Raw genomic sequence first — 22,305 nt, 5'->3', positions numbered from 1 at the left:
AAAGGGCCTCAGAAGAGGGGATTACAGGGCAAAGATCCTCCCTGGAGAGAAAGTGGTTGTAGCCGCATGTTGGGTACCCCAGCCTGGGGGTCTGACACCAGGAAGATGAGTCCTGTCCGCTGGTTTGAAAAACTGGACTAATAGGAAGCATGTAAGACCACATATTAAACATTTAAATTAACCTGGAAGGCTTTCAGATTTTTGCTGTTGAGTATTATGTTGGTGTGAGTTTGCCATAAAATGGCCTTTACACATTGAGATATGTTCCCTCTATACCCACTTTAATGATAATTTTATATCATGAATGGACAATGAATTTTGTCAAATGTTTTTCTGACATTGCTATACTACCCAAAGAAATCCACATATTTAAGGCAATTACTTTCAAAATAACCATGACATTTGCATCCATGATATTATCATGTGATTTTTATCTTTCCTTTTTCTAATGTGGTTTACCACATTGATTGATTTCTGGATGGTGAATAATTCATGTAAATAAGTGAAAGAAATCTTATCTGATCATGATGTTAAATCTTTAGATTTCTTTAAAAGATATCTTCATAATTGTTGTCATAACAGAATGATTTGTAGTGTTCTGACATCCAAAAATTGAGACACAGGCTAGATTGTTCATAGAGATTGAAAAGGACCAATCAGGCCAACTTCTACTTTGAGCTTAAATGCCAGTCTCTAAGTTGGCAGCCTGACTTTAAACAGGAATGAAGGGAAATAAATTGTGTCCTAGGCTGAATACCTGATGACAGTGTAATCTTATTTTAAAATCAAATGTTATTTTTATTTCCATAAATTAAAATATGCCTATATTATTATTTTTCTTGTCTTATACTCTGGTCTAATTTTTAAATTAAAATTTTCATGAAAATGAAAGTGTTATCCCCTCAGTCGCGTCCAACTGTTTGTGACTCCACAGACTGTACCTCACCAGGCTCCTCTGTGCATGGGATTCTCCAGGAAGAATACTGGAGTGTGTTGCCATTTCCTTCTCCAGGGGATCTTCCTGACCCAGGGATTGAACCCAGGTCTCCTGCATTGCAGGTAGATTCTTTTCCATCTGAGCCACCAAGGAAGCCCCCAAATTGTCATATGAAAATGTACATTCTGGATAATAAGCTGATAAATATGAAAATTGAGCAAGTTAAAGATCACCATATAATTATGCTTATTATCATTGAAACAGGGAAAAAAAAAAAGAAAACAAAACATTAAGCAATAAAACTATAGCCAGGATATTTGGCACCAAGTTTATATTTAAGAATGTATTATCAGACACCAAAATCCTTGTTTTATTAAACTATATAATATATACTACAAATATATTCTAATAGCCTAATCTCATTTATACTGAACTCATTTTTTGTCCATTCATGAATGTGTGATTCATGATTTACATGATTTACATGTAAATGATTTACCTCAATGATTTACATGAGGTTTCCATAAATGATGTTTCTTTGGGCATTTACTTGATATACATTGAATGAAATGAGAGTGGGGCTGATCATGTGAATAATGAAATGCAGTTAAGGAGAAATTTTATATAAGATGTCTGAGTTCAAGGTTGATACTACCTAAACTGTTTTTCTTGAGATATCACATTTGTAAGCCATTTGCATCATACACTTAATAAAGGATTTGAGGAAGTACATCAATAATTTATAAAACTGTTGGTCTAACAAGTCAATATTTTCCCTAGCTTGATTGGTACATAGGAAATGCGTTTCTATTTAATTAAATTTGAATCTTATAGAAGACTTTGCCTTCCCCACAGCCTTTGTTAATGCTCTCTTGACCTCTTTGTTCCTCAGACTATAGATCGGCGGATTCAGCATGGGGATGACCACGGCGTAGAACACGGACGCCATTTTGTCTGTGCCCATGGAATGGCGGGAGCCCGGCTGTAGGTACATGAAGGAAGCTGTTCCATAAAAGATGGAAACAGCTGTGAGGTGGGAAGCACAGGTGGAAAAGGCCTTTTGATGCCCTTCAGATGAGCGCATCCTCAGAATGGTGACAAAGATAAACAGATAGGAAGCCAGGATGACCAGGTTAGAAAAGACAACATTGAAGCCAACCAAAAGAAATAAAACGATCTCGCTTCTGTGGCTGTCTGAGCACGAGAGAGCCAGGAGAGGTGTAGCATCACAGAAAAAGTGATCAATCACATTGGATCTGCAGAAAGAGAGACTGAATATGTTCCAAGTGTGCACAGAGGCCTCCAGAAAACCAAAGACATAAAACCCTGTGACAATCCACGCACACACTCTTGGTGTCATGATGCTGGTGTAATGGAGTGGTTTACACACCGCTGCATGACGGTCATAGGCCATTGAGGCCAAGAGAGCACTTTCCATAATGAGAAAGACTGCAAAGAAAAAAAACTGAGCGGCACAAGCACTGTAGGAAATGACCTTGTCTCCTGTGAGGAATCCCGCCATCACCTTGGGAGTGACGGCTGTGGAGTAACCGAAGTCCATCAGAGCGAGGTGGCTGAGGAAGAAGTACATGGGGGTGTGGAGACGAGAGTCCAGCAGGATCAGCGTGACCACCCCCAGGTTCCCAACCAGAGTGAGGAGGCAGATGAGCGTGAACACTAGAAAGAGTGGGATCTGCAGTTGTGGGTCATCAGTTATCCCGGCAAGAATGAACTCAGTCACCACCGTACTGTTCTCCATGGGGGTTATTTGTGCAGTAGGCGAACGGCCTATAGCAAGAAAAAAGAGGAGCTTGTTAGCAATAGAGTTAGAATTATCATTATGTCCAATATATACCTTGTATCAAAATTCTTTAAATTTCACATGGGCATAATAACAAACTGTAATTTCTAAACACTGGTGAAAAATAGATTCTTCTAGCTTAAATGATTTTGGAAATAATACAACCCTATCTTCTATCTTAATAAATTATCAAAATTAAAGTTCAGAGACAAAAGGCAACTTACAGAAAATCACAGGGTTTGTTATTAAATTAGATATGTTAGCGTCACAATTCAGATTTTTATACACTTTATTGAATGTTTACTCAATAAAATAGGTCCCTGTAAATTACTTCATTTTATTTCAATTACTGCTATTGTATCGAGCAGTGTTATATTCTGCTAAAACATAGTTTAGTATATCATTTTATAGTCTTCAGTAGCCTCAAAGGATAATGGGATACAAAGAATATGTAATTTCCACAGATTGGGATACCGTAGTGAATCCTGTACAAGGAATAAAGATGTCTAGAGAATAAAAGTTAAAAGTGTGAGTTCAGAATAGAGACATCTGGATGCACATTCCTGCTCCATCCCGTACCATGACTGACTTCAGGTATTACTCAATATCATTTGTCCATCAGTTGTGCCTTGAACTCATTGTCAAACTGGAGAGATAATACAAACTGGCATTGCAGGCTTTTATGTATTATGGATAGATCACAGTTACCATCTATGCATTGATTTGAGAAGAAGATTAGAGGAATTCCAGTTAAGTAGAAAATTGAATGTCCTGTATCCCAATGTGTTTTATTTGCTTCTGCCCCAAAGTTTTTCTACTATCATATTCCACTCACACCTTCCTCCAACTTTTTATACAATATTTGTTGTCTACTCAGGTAGAGGACATTACAGCTACCTGAATTCTACTTACCAAGTAAGAATTCATTTTTTTCCCCAGAATGACATTGCATATTAACTAGTATGCCTTAGCCTCAGTTTATCCATCTATGAAATAGATGCAACGACATTGCCTGGCACTTAACAGAATACAATCAATGAAGATATTCTTACTGTTAGAAGGTAGTGACAGAATCTCTCAGGACTCAAAATGTAGGTGAGGATAAGGAAAATGTACATGTGAGAATGACGTCTAGTACACTATGATTTCACCCATTTCATTTTTCTTTGCATTAATCTCATTAATCTATGTAACAGATGCTGATGACTTGGAGTAGGCCGGTAGTGAAAGAGGCAATGAGAAAGTTTTCAGTTCTAGATATATTTCCAAATAGAGCTGGCTGGACTTCACAATGCATTGAACGTAATACTTTAGAGAAATGGGAAACACTGATGACTCCATTTTTTGTATAGCAACAGAGGGAACAGTGTAGAAGAAACATGTTTTAGAAAGAATAAGAAAGATGATTTCAGATTAGTCTTGGTGAGTTTGAGATTCCTTTTAGCTAAAAAATGTTGAATAAACAATTGGACCCGTTGCATCAGATTTTATTAATTTGAACTATATTCAGCTCAGTTCAGTCACTCAGTCATGTCCAGCTCTTTGCGACTCCATGGAATGCAGCACACCAGGCCTCCCTGTCCATCACCAACTCCCAGAGTTTACTCAAACTCTTGTCCACTAGGTCGGTGAAACCATCCAACCATCTCATCCTGTCATCCTCTTCTCCTCCCGCCTTCAATCTTTCCCAGTATCAGAGTCTTTTCCGATGAGTCAGTTCTTCGCATCAGGTGGCCAAAGATTTGGAGCTTCAGCTTCAAGCATCAGTCCATCCAAAAAACTATATTGGCAATTTGCTAATGGTTTAAACTTCACATATCATATTAAATCCACAAAACTAGAAAAGACCTTTAAAACCTAAATGAAGGAGCTTGGAGAAAAAAAATCAGAGTATGATAATGTTGTAAAGTCAAGATCATGGAATAGTACAGCCCTAAGAAGAAAGGGGAGAGAACTGTCACCACTGAGATGGTCTCCAGGGAAGCGCTATCCCAGGACGCGGATTTCAGCTGGACAGTAGCTTAAGGGAGCTTCGAGAGGAGAGTTTCTGGTCATGCTGATGACTGGCCGTCAGTTTCAGAAAGAAGAGAAGAATGATTTCAGGAGTTGGGCAGAAGTGGCTCTGGGGCTTGGAAATAGGGACATGAGGAGATGTGGGCTTTATTTAACAACCATTGAGGGCTGTCCTGAGATTCCTCATCTTCATGGTGAGTGACACACCAAAAAAGAGAATAATGAGATTAGTCCTCAGGTCTCTAGGTAGAGGGTGACAGCCAGGCCATGCGGTTGGAGAGTGGAGGGGAGGGTGGAGGTCTTGACCGAAAATGCATGTCCCCACTCCCTGTTTACTCCTGGTGTGGTGGGGAGGCCGTGGGAGGCATCATCATCCAGGGGAGGCACCTTCCTGGTTCTCACTTACACCAATCAATACTTATATCATTTGTCCCTAAATCTAGCGAGGGGGACGAAAACGTGCTGAAAACATTTCATTTTGTTTTCTACCATCTTTGTTCTCAACAATGTGAAAGACTGTCTTAAGTCAACACTTTCCTACAGGGGAGAAAAAATAGTTACAAACACAATCTTGTGTTAATATGAATCAGTGGCTCAGATGGGAAAGCATCTGTCTGCAATGCTGGAGACCTGGGTTCGATCCCTGGGCCAGGAAGATCCCCTGGAGAAGAAAATGGCAACCCACTCCAGTACTCTTGCCTGGAAAATCCCATGGACAGAGGAGCCTGGTGGGCTATAGGCGAGGGGGTCACAGGGTCACAAAGAGTTGGACACGACTGAGCTCTACAGTCCAGTTCACTGATAGAATTATAAAAGGTCTTTGAATCATGTATAGACTTTTTAGCAATCTCTTTTACAGATTTTTATGGATCAGATCATCACATATATGGTGTTCAGGACGTAAATAAAAATTGAACAAGCTACTCGGTGCCCTTAGTACAATTCAGATTTGTTCTTCAAAGAACAACGTGAGTTTCAAAACTGCATGAAGTCTTCAAAAACTCCTGCTCTCTAGTCACTACCTTTCTGTTGTAACCTACGAAACACCATTGATCACTTTGTTACTTGTAATAAATTGTTCCATCTTAATTTTAGATTCATCTCCCATATACATCATCAATACTATATAAGCAGATGTACAACTTTAAATAATGAATCAAATGATGATAGTCAGAAACTACTGAGTACTTTCTATTTTCAAGGCACCTGAAATATACGTGCATACTATACCTACATTGATTTATCACCCAACCCTCTGATGCATTATCGATCCCTATTTCAAATATGGGGAAACTGAAGCTTGCTCACAAGGAGTTACACAATGAAGTCCATAAATCTAGCAAGTAGCTGGGTTGGTATTTGAAGTCATGTCATTTTGAATCAAAGCCTGAGTTCTTGATCACCAAGAAATATTCTCCTAATATTTAATATATAGTTGCTCTACCCCAGCTGGGGCACAAAATATGTTATTCATTATATTGGCCTGTTCATGAGTGACTAATTTATTGCGTGCCTTATTCACAAGTAATATGGAGAAATTAAAATTATGGGTTTTGGAATCAAATATACAATTAGCTATTGGGAATTTAGCTAGTATACTATCTTTCTGAATACAAGTTGAGTAACAAGAAATATATCCACACATTTTTACAATAAAATTCCTCTCCCCCTTCTATCAAGAAAGAAAAGGAAGGGAAAGATTACTTTCATATTTAAAAGTTATATAAATTTTGAATAATACCAATTAATAAGCCACATAAAGTACTGGAATTTGTTTAGTCATTCATCCAACATTCACTTTCTCTCCAGCTACTAAGTCCTTACTGTGTATCAGGTTGTGTGCTTTTCTAAGGTCTAGAATGATATAAAAAACATTCACTGATCAGAAAGTATAGAAGTACAAGAGTAATATATAAAATGCTGATCATTTGGGATATTCCTATTCTTTATTCCCAAGCAGAGAGCATTATTTTTGTCTCTCGGGCCAGTGGGATGGTACCATGGTCTCATTTACACTATAGTTCACCAGTCAATATATCAAATAGTTAATCAATTGGTTAACTATTAACTGAGTGCCTAATGCCAGCAAAGTTTCAGAATAAAAGCTAGAGTCCAGATTACTTCATTCCCATAAATTTTTCATTCTGGTATGATTTTTTATGCCTTTTATTTCAGTGCATTTTTATAGTTGGTCACTTATCCTGGGTCCCCCTTATTATTTATCTCTATTCTTTCTCTTTTTTCATTAATGTTATGTGCTCTCCAAAATTATAATAAATTTTCACATTGAGATTCAAATTGATACTCTCAAAGACCTCGGGATTAGCCAATTGTTAACTAGTAATACCATACTCCAAAAGAGGAAGCTAAAAGTGAGAAAGGTTTAACAATTTGTCCAAGTTCTAAAAGCTCACGTAAGGCAAAACAGGGACTCAAGACCGTCTTGTTCCTTTTCTTTTTATACAATGTAAATACATATTCTTCTTAAGAATTTTCATGGTATTTGTAACACAGTCTATAACTAAAAATCACAGACACCTAATGACATCCAGTATGTTGCATAAAACATTCAGTATTCAGTTATGAATAAATCAGGAGGGAAATGGATGCCTTGATATATTTTCCTGCTTACCTCTGTCCCCGAAAACATATACAGACTGTAGATTTGATCGGAGGCTTACCTGGTACGCTGAAGAATCAACAGGCAAATTCATTGATTTCACATATGAGTCTTGAATCAGAAGTTCAGTCCATAAAAGATAAGAAACATTCTACTGAGATTTTCTTCTTAGTCTTTGATCAAAAGGGAAAAGAACTTTGGAGCGAGGAGAGACTGTGAAAGCAATGCCACAGAAGTAGCTAACATGGCTGCACGGTAAGAGTTGCTGGTGTGTCTCCTCAGGTAAGTCACTCAACTGCTTTGTCACCTTATATTCATCTATAAAGTGGAGCCATTAGATAGGCTGCCCCAAACAACATCCTCCCTGAAAGACTACTGCTGTCGTAAGAAAAGAACAGAATCCCCTGTAGTGTCTTGAAAATGGCGATCATCATAATCAAAGTCATGACTACAGGCTCCCAGTTGGGAGAGATCTCACTCTGGGGCAAGGCCATAGAAGGTAATAGACCCCATGGGCAAGCAGTTGAATGACTCAGTGGTCAGGTAACATTTTATGGTCCATTTATATGGTCTTTTACCTTTAGAGCCACATGGAGTTATCGGGAACTGAAAGAAAGAGTTCTAAACCTTTGGAATTCTCAGGGGACAAAGCCCCCATGAGAGCAACAATAGGGCCCTATCTCAGACTGCTGGACAAAAAGTGACGAACGTGTGCATAGGAATCCAGCTCTGCTTGCTGAGGGAGACTGTGAGTGTGTTAACACAGCTTGTATTAATTCTCTTTGATGGTGCTAAAATCAAGTTACATCACTACCTCTAGGGCCCCATATTGGCATAAGCGTGGGGAAACACAGGGACAGAAGTCTGTTATTAAGCCAAACGGATTTCAGAAAGAATTGCATGTCTTAGTCCAACTGAAACATTTGCACCATTGACAAGAATTATTCACTCATTCAACACTGTGTTGGTCCCAGATGAGTTTCGCATAGTCCTGGCTATGGATGTACATATCCACAGAAAACAACCATGTTCATAGTCTCACATGCTTAGGTTTATAGGAGAAGACAAACATTAAGCAAACTCACATACAAGGGTACACAATTATAAAAAGAACAAGGTGGGTATATGAGAATGAATAATGAAAATCTGCTTTTGAAAATCTTCGTTTATCTGACTGTGTCGGATCTTAGCTGGCACGTGGGTCTTCGATGCACGAGGTGGGATGTTTCGTTGTGTCTAGTGGACTCAGCTGCTCCTCTGCATGGGGGGATCTTAGATCTCCAACCAGGGATCGAATCTGTCGCCTAAATTGCAAGGCAGTTGCAAGGTGGATTTTTAACCACTGACTACTATAGGGAAGTCCCATAAAAACATACTTTCAATGACAGGCAGAAGGTTTTCTCAGGAGAATCAGCACCTCAGCCAATACATGAAGGATGGATAGAGGTAACATACTGAGTGTGACTGATTGTCACTCAGTCGTGTCCGACTCCTTGCGATCCCATGGACTGTAGCCTGCCAGGCTCTTCTGTCCATGTAGTTCTCCAGGCAAGAATCCTGGAGTGGGTTGTCATTTCCTTCTCCATCGCATAGGAAGGATTGCCCAAATAAAGTGAAAAGCTATGGTGTCTTCAAATTGTCAAACAAGTTGGCAGAATCTAAAGAAGCCAGAGGGAGGACAGCATAGTTAGCAATACCTGTTCCTTGAAAGTTTGTTTTCAATGTCCTCACCAGAACAAAAATTCATAAACAAATGCAAAGAAACAAAAATGTCCATCCCAAAGACCAAAATTATCGGGAGGAATGACTGGTGTGGACCATAGGACCAGTGTGGACAACTGGTAAAAAATAACTCAAATCCTGTCCTGCATAAAGCAACAACCATTCGGACTGACGATTAGGTTCAGACTGGAGTACATTTTATTCCTACTAATTTGGAAACATCATTGTGTGCCACGACATAACCTATTTCTCGAGGAGAATCCATCATACCTAAAATCTATTTCTTATTGTCTATCAGTTTTAAAAGCCCCAGTGGAGTAATTCTTAGAATTTTCCTTGTGATATTTTATTGCAGGGAAAACCCAACCTTGATTCCATATTATGACTGTTTCTTTGACTTGCTTTTAGTTACTTTTTATTATTATTATTATAATCATACATAATGGCCTGCCTCAGAGAATCCTGCCCCTGCGCCTGACTGTTAAAGAGCCTTTGTTCAGAACCTTGTCCATCTGGAGATATCAGAAAGGAAGAATTAGCACATCCCCTGCCTGAAGTTTCCATCCTAGGATATATTTGCAAAATTAATGGACTTTTTACTTTGTTTCCTGATCCATAAAAGAACCTGGCATTCAGACCCCAGAAGATGGATATTTTGAGACTTTAGTCTGTATCTTCTCAGTCACCCAACTCTCTCTGCTTCATTGGTCTGTCATGCATGAAGGAAAGCAAGCTTAAACTCGGTAACAATTTGAGTAATTAATGTCTACTCTATGGAGGGATGATTGAATGGAATTCTCATACACCAGAGTATTGAGACCACCTTATAATCTTAGACTGCCAGTGTTTGTTGTTTATTGTTCTCATCCTGGTAGAAATAGTTGCTACTCTTATAACTAGAAATGTATTAGAATCTTTCTTCTAAGTCCATGCTTGGACAGTGTCTATATAGTGTGAGAGATATGAGCATATAAAGTTCAGACAGACTTATCTAGATTTAAATACCAGATTCTCCATTTTGTACTATGAAACTCTAAACACTTGTGTAACATTGACATGATACTTCTGTATGTATCACTGTATCATAATATATTTGGAAGACAACTCTTATATACATTCTCATTACAGTGTCAAAAGTGATAATCTCTCAAAAATGTTTTTATGGTTATTGCTATTCTTTTATTAACTCACCCTTAAGAACACACAATATATTAAATCCTTTTTTCCCAGAAAACAGAGAAGCTTACTCTGTAAGTTGCAATATAAAACATGCTTACAAATTATTATGCTACAAATAAAAAGTGATGATTATGGTCAGAAAATTACAAGTCAGTTGCTATTAGCGTTTAGAATGACTGTAATGCTGTCTTCATTAATAGTATAATGTACATATATATATGTGTGTGTATGTGTGTGTGTATAAAATGTAGATTATATGTTATTTGCATAACATATACATGACTGCTGAGCATATATTGTACGCCAGGCCCAATCTAATACAGTACTCATAAAATTCTCATATAGACATTATTATTATCAACTTTTAAAATTCAGAAGAAAAATGGTGGGAATGCAAATTAGTACAGCCACTATGGAAAACAGTGTGGAGATTTCTTAAAAAGCTGGAACCAGATCTGCCATATGACCCAGCAATACCACTTCTAGGCATACACACTGAGGAGACCAGATCTGAAAGAGACACGTGCACTCCAATGTTCATCGCAGCACTGTTTATAATAGCCAGGACATGGAAGCAACCTAGATGCCCATCAGCAGACGAATGGATGAGGAAGCTGTGGTACATACACACCATGGAATATTACTCAGCCATTAAAAAGAATTCATTTGAATCAGTTCTAATGAGATGGATGAAACTGGAGCCCATTATACAGAGCGAAGTAAGCCAGAAAGATAAAGACCATTACAGTATACTAACACATATATATGGAATTTAGAAAGATGGTAACGATAACCCTATATGCAAAAAAAGAAAAAGAGACTCAGATGTATAGAACAGACTTGTGGACTCTGGGGAGAAGGCGAGGGTGGGATGTTTCAAGAGAACAGCATCGAAACATGTATATCTAGGGTGAAACAGATCACCAGCCCAGGTTGGATGCATGAGACAAGTGCTCAGGCCTGGTGCACTGGGAAGACCCAGAGGGATGGGGTGGAGAGGGAGCTGGGAGGGGAGACCGGGATGGGGAATACATGTAAATCCATGCCTAATTCATTTCAATGTATGACAAAAACCACTGCAATGTTGTAAAGTAATTAGCCTCCAACTAATAAAAATAAATGGGAAAAAAAAAATAAAATAAAATAAATTCGGAAGCAAAAGACACATTTGAGAAGTTAAGTAGCTTGCAAAAAACACACAACAATTATATGTGAGGAACCAAGCTATAGAAATCCTAAGTATGACATTTAAACTTTATGCTATTCTCCTAGGAAGGGTGTTCATACACAGTACAGAACAACTGGTATATTGTAGAAGTGGGTCACAATAAGAGTGCTTGTCTCAAAAAGTGACCCATGGGAGTCTATTTTTTCAAATATTTGTAGTATGCTGTGTAGCACTTTCATGGGAATTTACTTATCAGTGATCCTAAAGTTTAGATTTGACAAATCCAATGTTTTCCCAACTTTATTTAATTCTGGACCTACTTTTAAAGGAACTCCTATAAACTTTATATAGCATAAGTTTGAGAATAAATGTAGTATCATTCAAAATACTCCTGAGTTCCTCAAATTCATCATGATATTTTCATTTAATGAAAGTCAAAAAGTAAATATGAAAAGCAGCCAGAGCAAAAAACTAAACATTATTTTTGTAAGAGCTACAGTGAGACTGACTGCAGTTTTTCAACATAAGCAACTGATTCAGGGTAGGGTGGAATAATCCAATTGCCTATAGATCTATGCTGAGAGAATTATTTAAGGAGGTTCTTCTGGAAAAAAGTTCCAAAATGAAAAATAGAGAAAATTAGAAAAAATACTGGAAAAACTAACATGTTGATAACACAAATAAATATATTAAGTGTTTTAAATACTATTCAAAAAATCTTCTAAAGTTTTAATTGCATGTAAAGCTAAAATATTTGACAATAAGAGCAAAAGGGGTGGGGATCAACAGAATAAAAATGTTGTACATTTATTTCATAATGAAGAAAATTAAAATATCAAGGTACAACTTAATAAGTGAAGGACTAATGTCTCAATAATAGGAGACAAAAAAGGGAAAATTAATTACTTAGTCTGAGATAACTCTAGTCTAAAGGAAAGGAAAAAATGAAATAAAACACTAGCGTTTGAATAAGCAAGACAAGAGGCAGATTTTAATCCAGTGTATCAGTTATTAATTTCAGTGTCAAAGTCCAATAATTTCCTTTTTAAACTGAAATATATTTAAGTGAATACATATATATTAAGGAATCAAACATGATAATATAAAACACTTATTTTCTAACTCTTAAGAAAAATGACTGGATGGCTTAAATATGCAAAGCAATGGTCAATATTTCCTAAAGTTACTCCAAGATGCAATCCCAATTCCTTTTCTACTAACTTTTCTACTCAAGTCACAGCAACATAAACACCAATGCCCCTACGAGATGAGGTTGGATGAAAGCTTAGTAGGACAAGCAGGCTATGGCTTCCCCCTCTGTATGATCCTAAATCACCTCTTTAAATAGAGGGGAAATAGACATATTATATCAGTTTCATATGTACAGTGTAATGATTTGATACTTGAATGTATTGCAAATGATCATCACAGTAAGTGTAGGTAACATCCACTCTGATATAATTACAATTTCTCTCCCCAGGGATGAGAATGTTCAGATCTGCTCACTTAATAACTTTCAAATATGTAATATAGGAATATGAACTATAGTCACTATGCTGTACATTGTACCTCCCAAGATTTGTTTACTTTATAACCACAAGTTTGTACCTTGTGAATTGTCTTAATTATTAATTTAAATGCACCTTTTGGACCATAAGTGGATTCCTTGGCACTACACTTCAAACCTCAGAAGTCCTCACTTCTAGATTTCTCATTTCAGAGGGGAACAAAAGTGAAGTCCTTCACTACCCTTAGTCTCACTTTCTGTATTTTTTAATGGAATTAGTGATTCCCATGCCTGATGTTTCATACGGTGGTTTGGAGGTGAAATAAGATGGAGGCTGTGAAATGCTCAGTAAATCACTCAGTCTACATAAAAGATTCCTCCTGTTATCAGAGAGTGCTATCCAAGGTCATTCTGACTAACATATTATAGTCATGTCACTGTGAAGGAAATGGCCTCCAGCACTGAGACCCCCTTGTAATAAAATAAAATCAAGTGAACAAGGGGCCCGGGGCACCAGGTTATTCTCACTCTAGTGAGTTTGAATAAAGTCCGACTGGGACTCAAGGGTCTGATGACACATGTCTTGAAGGGCATTACTCTGGCATGAAGCTCTCAGGAACAAGCTCTCCTGTGATCCATCCACAGGTCCAGGCCTCATACACTCAATATTTTAATTAAATTCTTGCCTTTGGGGACCAAGTACTTAGGGAACTAACTAAGGAAAGTCATGGGTGTATGAGCTGGTATTTCTTCTACAGTATATCCAACTGTTCTCAAAAGTAAAGAAAAAGAGGCTATTAACACTCTTGGAAGCTGCTGATGTGGATATCAGAGCAGGAAGGAAAACACAGGCTGGGGAATCGAACCACCAAGCCTCAGACATTACTTCCATAAACCCTGCGGGGTTTCCTTTCCCTTTGGAAGTAAATATCTTTCTGTGCCTATTGTGCCCCTTGAATTTGGAAGTCTTAGCCTCATTGGAGTAAAATCTAGCAAATGGCAAGTATTCCAGAGTTATTCCAATCTAATCTTGCTTCCCTTTTACCCATATTTCATACCTTTAGATGAAACTGTATTTCTCAGTTTTCTTACAATCCTATAAGTGTCCAGTTGATTGCCAAGTAATTCATTTCTAAGCGGTAGAGAGAGACCACACCTTCCATTCTTACACTCAGTGACACTGACATCTCCCACAAGCGACTCTGAAATTTTCTGTAAGTGAACGAGGGTGTGATAAAAATTCATGGTGGATATTAACCATGCACTCCTCTCACATCGGCAAGGAAATTTCTTTGTGTGTAGGAAGAAAACCTTTGTAGCGAGCATGTATATGATCTCTGCTACCATCCAAAAAGTTAGTTCAATTAGAATTTTATCAATGTGATTTCCAGGAAGCCTGAAATATACAGCAAACAAACAAGTAGTGAGAAATAATTTTATACATCCCGACTCAAATGCAAAGTATAATAGAAAATTATGTCCTATTCTGATTTCTGATGAGTTTGTTAAGCATCTGTAAATAATGATGTTTACTTTTATTATTTCCACCTCTTTGAAATATAATTGTTATATGACATTACAGAAATTTGACATCCACCAAGTTGAGTATATAAGAAAGGTAAGAAAACCTGCCTGCCGATGCAGGAGATGTAAGAGATGTTGTTTCAAACCCTGAGTTGGGAAGAAACCCCAGCAGAGGGCATAGCAACCCACTCCAGTATTCTTGCCTGGATAATCCCATGGACAAAGGAGCTTGGCAGGTTACAGTCCATCAGTTCAGTTCAGTTCAGTTGCTCAGTTGTGTCCAGCTCTTTCCGACCCTATGGACTGCAGCAAGCCAGGCCTCCCTGTCCATCACCAACCCCTGGAGTTTACTCAAACTGACGTCCACTGAGTCAGTGATGCCATCCAACCATCTTATCCTTTGTCGTCCCCTCCTGCCCTCAATCTTTCCCAGCATCAGGGTCTTTTCAAATTAGTCAGTTCTTCACATCAGGTGGCCAGAGTATTGGGGTTTCAGCTTCAACATCAGTCCTTCCCATGAATATTCAGGACTGATTTCCTTTAAGATGGACTGGTTGGATCTCCTTGCAGTCCAAGGGACTCTCAAGAGTCTTCAGGGTCACAAGAAGTCACACATGGCTGAAGCACACACACACACACACGTATGTGTACATATATGCATGTGTGTGTGCTAATTTTATATATATAATATATATAATTAAATGATTATCTTGGTAAGTTTAATTAACATATCATCACCTAACTTAATTACAATTTATTTTCTTTGGTTAAGAAATCTTAAGGTCTACCCTCTGAGCAACTTTTAAATATGCAGTAGATTATAATTAATGGTAGTGATTATGCTGTACATACATTCTGAAAACTTCTTTCTCTTACACCTAGGCGTCTGTACCTAAGCACTTCTTGGGCCCCTCAGGGGGTCAGCCAGGGACCCACTTGCACTCACCAGCAGGCCAGCACTTGCTCCTGGCACCCTGGGGGCTTATAGCCAGCCACCTTGACCCAGCCTGACTCATCATTGGGCCAGCACTACGGAGGACTCTCCTAGACACTCAGTCAGCCTGGCTAGGATCCAGCCCTTCCAACCAGCAGCCGACAGCCTCTGCACAAGGCCAGGCCCAGTGACCAGCCAGACCAGAGGCCAGTCACACCTACCCGCACACCCAGAGACGTCATCCTGCTGCAGCAAATGACCCCACCGCCCATACAGGGGTTCCCCTGGAGCACAGAGCACTGGGGAGCAGAGGGGAGTGTCCTGCTGGGGCGTGTAGGATGTCTCCTACATAAAGCCACTTTCCAAGAGCGGGGAACATAACCAACCTATCAAATACATATAAGGTAGTGAATTTGATTAATTAATGAATTAGTCAAAATAAGGCAACAAAGTAATATGATCCAAATGAAATAGCAAGATAAAGTTCAGAAGAACTAAATGGACGCATGCAATCTATCCAACAAAGAGTTCAAGGATTTGCTCCAAAAGATGCTCAAAGAACTCAGGAGAAGAAAAGATGGACATAGTGAAACTTTTAACAAAGTACAGAACATAAAGAAGATCCAAACAAAGCTGAAGAATAATTGAAATTTAAAAAAATACACTAGAAAAATATCAACAGCAGATTAGCTGATATAGAGGAATGAATCAGTGGACTGGAAGATAGGGTAGTGGAAATCACACAAGCAGAACAGGAGAAAAAAAAAGAAAAACAAACATCAAGAAATGAGAATAGTTTAAGAGACCTCTAAGACAACATCAAGGAAATTAACATTCTTGCGATAGGGGTTCCAGGAAGAAAAGACAGAGAGAAAAGGGAAGAGAACATATTTTAAGACATAAAGCTGAAAACTTCTCTAACCTGGGAAAGGAAACAGATAGCCAAGTCCAGGAAACACAGAGAATCCCAAACAGGATCTACTCTAAAAAGTCCACACCAAGACACCTTGTAATTAAAAAGGCAAAAATTAAAGAGAGAACATTAAAAGAAACAAGGGGAAAGAAAGAAATCAGGTACAAAGGAGCTACCAGAAGGATACCATCTAACCTTCAGCAGAAACTCTGCAGGCCAGAAGAAGGTGGCATGGTACATTTAAAGTGATGAAAGGGGAAAACCAAGAATACTCTACCTGGAAGGGCTATCATTCAGATTTGAAGGAAAAATCAAAAGTTTTACAGATTAGCAAACTCTAAAAGAGTCCAGGACCACCAAACTAGCTTTACAAGAAATGTAAATGAGACTTCTCTAAGTGGGAAGGAATAGGCTACAACCACAAATAGAATGTTCTGAAAGTAGAAATCTCACTGGCAAAGGCAATTATACAAAAAAAAAAAAAAGGTAGAAAATCAACCACTTATAAAGTTAATAGGAAGGCTAACAGACAAAAGTAATAAAATTATCTACATCCACAATAAGCAGGTAAGGGATACACAAAACAAAAATGTGTTTCTCCCTATTGCATATTCTGTGCAATATTGTGTTATTAATTCTTCTCTAAAGGTTTAGGACAATTCACCAGTGAAGCCACTTGAACATAAAATTTTTTCTCTGGGTAGAGTTTTAATTATTATTAACCTAATTTTTTACTTAGCATAAAAAAATTATTTTTTTCCCTTGAATCTATAGTGTTTGTTTGTGTCTTTTATAGAAATTGGATCTGTCAACTAATTGTAACCATACAACTGCTCTTACTTTGAAACATTCTTATTTCTGTTAAGTTATTTGAGACTTCTCTCTTTTTTCTTGATCAATCTCAATTAAGTTTTGTAAATTTTATGATCATTTCTAAGATATGCCCCATGTCGCCCCACATTTATAGCCTCCCAACTAGCAACATCACTCACTAGAATGCTATTTTTCTTCCCCAAGAATGAGCATACATTGACACCTCATAACCATATAAAGGTAACAGTTTACATTAGGGTTCACTTTTAGTGTTGGATATTCTACAGATTTGGACAAATATATGATGGTATTATCCTTCAGTATAGGAACATACTAAGTATTTTCACTAAACTAAAAATCCTCTGTGATCCATCTAGTCATCCTTTCCAAAACCCAAACTCATAACAAACAGACTTTTTTTTTACTATCACCATAGTTTTGCCTTTTCCAGAATGTTAATAGCAAAACCAGACAGTTGGAAGTTGATTCACATTGGTATCTTTACATAGAAATATGAATTTAAATATTTTTCATGTCTTTTCATGGCTTGATAGCTCATTTTTCTAACACTGAATTATATTCTATTGTTGAATTGCACAATATTAATCCATCCCTTTATTGAAGGACATATCAGTTGCTCCATGTTTTCTTAATAACGAATAAAGTTGCTATAAATACTCTTGAGCTACTTTTTGTGTGCTACTTTTAAGTTTTCAACTTATTTGGGGAAATATCAAGTAAAACAAGTGCTAAATTATATAATAAAAGTGTGTTTAGTTTTGTAGGAAACTGACAAACTGTCTTCCAAAGAGATGGTACTATTTTGCGTTCCTACTGGCAATGCATAAGCGTTCTTATTGCCCTACGTTCTTAGTAGCACTTGATGCTGTCAGTGTTCTGGACTTTGGCCATTCTAGAAGACGTGCAGTATTCTTCCATTGTTGCTTTACTTTGCATTTTCATTATGACATAAAATGTGGATGATACTTTAGAAATCAAGGTTTTGTATTTGGGTTAGCCAAAAAGTTCATTTCCTTAAGATGTTATGGAAAAACTTGAACTTTATAACCAATAAAATAATTTGTAAAAGATTATATATAAGAGGAGGTAGAGTGTTCAGGGATGGCTTCATGAGCATGAATCCCATGTAGCCATGAAGACCTTGTGTTAGAAGCTTCTGCACTGGGTTTAACACTCTGCTCTTGCTAACTTAAAATTGCTATACATTTTTAACAAGGGGCTCAGCACTTTTGTTTTTACACTGGGATCTACAAAATATGTAGCCAAAATGATTCTTCACACTTGAAATACTCCAGGGAGGTTTTAGCATTTTATAAGGATAATTCATAGAAAATGAAGAACCTGGTTCCTTTTCTCCAAAAGGAAAAATCTTTCCTATCAGGAGAGACAATCTGTTGCTGTGATCTTTCACTTGGTTCTGAAGGATATACATTTTAACTATCTCCATTTCATTGTTGTGAGCAATCACTCAATTATGTCTGACTCTGCGATCCATGGATTGTAACCCACCAGGCTCCTCTGCCCATTGGATTATCCTAGGATTAATACTAGAATGGGCTGCCATTTCCCCCTCCAGGGGACCTTCCCAACCCAAAGATCAAACCCATGGCTCCTGCAGCTCATGCACTGGCAGGCAGACTTTACCACTGAGCCACCCTCTGTTATCCCGTAAAAGGATGTGCTGGCTCTTCAAGTCAAACCACAGGAGCCCTCAGTGCTAGATTCAAAACATCCCATTCAAAATATCACTTCCCACATATGGGTCCAAGGTTTCAAAAATAAATTTACATTCTTATATATTTTCTACATGTGTTCTAAATTATTTAACCTAGAAAGAAATAATTGCAGAAAAACAAGTATATAGAGAATTGATCATTCAAAGACATTCTCATTAGACTAAATTGGTACTATTTTAGTTTTAAGAGATATGTTTATGAGCAATTATTATCATATCTCTGAATGAGTCTTACTTTTCTAATATACCCACATTTAAAAGCCAGACTACTTATTCTAGAGAGTGGTAGAGACTGGTAAGGACCAGTCAGCCCAACCTCTAATTTGAGCCTGAATGGTGATCTATCAGTTGGTGACCCGGCTGTAATTGGAAAGGAAGGAACATAAAATGTGTCCTTAACTGAGCATCTATAGACAAAGAGTTAAGCCTGGCTATAAAACTAAATGTTGTTATTTTTATATCATGCTTTAAATTATACTTTCATTAAATTCCCTTTATATTCTGTTATGCCTTTTTCTGTTAAAACTGTCTCATGAAGATATTACTCTGGGTAATGAGCTGATAAAGATGAAAATTGAGATAAGTAAAGATGCCCATTTAATGATGTTTATTGTCAATAAAAAAAATAAAATAAAATAAACCAAAAACAGTAATAAACCTATAGTGATGATGTTTGGCAACAGTATTGAGTATTTAAATGAAATAATTTCAAATATAGAGTTCTTTTTTAATAAAATCACATACAAAATGACTATTTCTATCTTAAAATATATAAAATTATATTTAAAATGTATCATCAGACACCAAAACCACTGGTTCAAATTGCAGTCTAAAAACAGACCAATCCCATTTGACTTTTGAACTCATTTTTCTCTCCACCCATGGGTATGTGACTTACATGTAAGTTGCATGAAAATAAGGTGCAGGGGGCAAGTACTTAAATATGCATGTGAGCATAAATGTCCATATGAAAGTATGATTGATCATGGAACAAATATACAATAAAATATAATTTAAAAGAATTTTTAAAATATGAATTATAGTTTCATGCTTGATTCCTCCAAAGTCATTATTCCTGAGATCACATTTTGTCAACACGTTTGTTTCCTAGACTTAAAAGTTGAGGAATGATGTAAAAAATTACATAATTATTGACCGAGCAAGTCAATATTTTCCCTAGTTGATTTGAAGTGTATGTAACCACACTACTGTTGTTTCTATATAATTAAGATATGAATCTTAGAGAGGATTTTGCCTTCCCCACAGCCTTTTTTAAGGCACCCTTGACCTCTCTGTTCCTCAGGCTATAGATCGGCGGATTCAGCATGGGGATGACCATGGCGTAGAACACAGATGCCATTTTGTCTGTGCCCATGGAATGGCGGGAGCCGGGCTGTAGGTACATGAAGGCGCCTGTCCCATAGAAGATGGAGATGGAAGTGAGGTGGGAAGCACAGGTGGAAAAGGCCTTCTGATGAGCGCACCCTCAGAATGGTGACAAAGATAAACAGGTAAGAGATCAGGATGACCATCATAGAAAAGATGATATTGAAGCTCACCAAAACAAAAAACACCATCTCACTTCTCTTGTTGTCTGAATATGAGAGAACCAGGACGGGAGTAGCATCACAGAAAAAGTGATCAATCACATTGGATCTGCAGAAAGTGAGACTGAATGCATTCCAAGTGTGCACAGAGGTCTCCAGAAAACTAAGAACATAGCATCCTACGACCATCCAGGCACACACCCTTTGTGTCATGATGGTGGTGTAATGGAGTGGTTTACACACTGCTGCATGACGGTCATAGGCCATTGAGGACAAGAGAAAAGTTTCCATAATGAGAAAGCCACCAAAAAAGAAAAACTGAGCGGCACAAGCACTGTAGGAAATGACCTTGTCTCCTGTGAGGAATCCCGCCATCACTTTGGGAGTGACGGCTGTGGAGTAAGCAACGTCCGCCAGAGCGAGGTGGCTGAGGAAGAAGTACATGGGGGTGTGGAGACGAGAGTCCAGCAGGATCAGCGTGACCACCCCCAGGTTCCCAACCAGAGTGAGGAGGCAGATGAGCGTGAACACTAGAAAGAGTGGGATCTGCAGTTGTGGGTCATCAGTTATCCCGGCAAGAACGAACTCAGTCACAAATGTACTGTTCTCCATGGGGGTTATTTATGCATTATGAAAATGCACTATGTCAATGAGAAAAGAGGATCTGGGTGGTACCTGAGCTTAGAACTGTAATTATGTTCAAGTTATACCTTGTATCTGAATTTTCTAAACTAAATATAGGCATAACAACAAAAGTAATTTTTAAATAATATTAGAAATGTAAAATGTTCTAGTTTAAAGAATTTGGATGGTAATATAACCCAGTACCTCTATCCTCATAAATGATTGAAACTGAAGTACAGAAATGGAAGGAGACTTATACAAGATCATTGCAGAGATTTGTTAAAAATGAGATCCCTGGTGGTTCAGTGGTGAAACCTCTGTGCTTCCAATGTAGGGGGCATGGGTTTGATCCCTGGTTGCGAACTAAGATGTCACATGCTGCACAGTGTGGGCAAAAAATTAATAAAAGAACAATAAATAAATTTAAAAATGAGATCTGTTAGCCTCCCAATCCAGATTTTTCAAACACAGACATATTCATATTATATGCATATTCATGCAATAAAATAGCTTACTGTAATTTAATTTGCTTCATTGTGATTACCACTGTTGTATCATGAGCAGTGCTATGTTCTAGTAATACAAATTTTAATATATCAAGTTCTAGCTTTAATAGTCTCAAAAGATAATAGAATACATAGAATGAATAATTTCCCCAAAGTTCAATACTGTAGAAATTCCCATTCAAGGAATAAAAAATCCAGAGAATAAAAGTTAACAAGTGTGAGTCCAGACTAAGGACATTTAAATGCAAATTCTAGCTCCACCTTGTGCTAGATGACTGACTTTGGGTATTGTTCACTAGCACTAGGTCATCAGTCTTCCCTCGAACTCAGTATCAAACTGGAGTGATGGTGGAAACTGGCATTGCAGCGTTTTACACGTTATGGCTAGGACAGAGTTATTGGTCTATGCATTGATTAGAAGGGTGGATGTTGTAGTAGAGGAATTCCAGATAACTCTAAAAGGAAACATCCTATATGCTCCCTCATGCATTTGCTTCTTTGCCAAAACCTTTTCACTCTCATGTTCTGTCCTTACCCTCCTCTAATTTTGCAAACAATAATCCTGTTTTACTCAAGTTTTGCACAGTCCAGCTATGCCAAGTATTTTCTGAGTCATCTTGTGTATTAACTAGAGTGTCGGAGATTCAGGTTCTCCATCTGTAAAATGGGTCTAACATTATTGCCTGATATTTAACAGAATTCAATTAATGTAGATATTCTTCCTGTTAGAAGGTAGTGACA

General features: G+C 37.7%; 2 pseudogenes; both read right to left on the bottom strand.

Moving 5' to 3' along the window:
* Positions 1 to 1,765: 1,765 nt before the first annotated feature.
* On the bottom strand, positions 1,766 to 2,696 carry LOC110125330 (olfactory receptor 5B12-like; annotated as a pseudogene).
* A 17,416-nt stretch (positions 2,697 to 20,112) lies between these two features.
* LOC110137910 (olfactory receptor 5B12-like) lies at positions 20,113 to 21,046 on the bottom strand (annotated as a pseudogene).
* Positions 21,047 to 22,305: the final 1,259 nt, after the last annotated feature.

Source organism: Odocoileus virginianus, chromosome 10 (genome assembly GCF_023699985.2).
Source record: "Odocoileus virginianus isolate 20LAN1187 ecotype Illinois chromosome 10, Ovbor_1.2, whole genome shotgun sequence".
Classification (NCBI taxonomy): Eukaryota; Metazoa; Chordata; class Mammalia; order Artiodactyla; family Cervidae; genus Odocoileus; species Odocoileus virginianus.
This window is presented reverse-complemented; position numbering and strand designations above follow the sequence as displayed.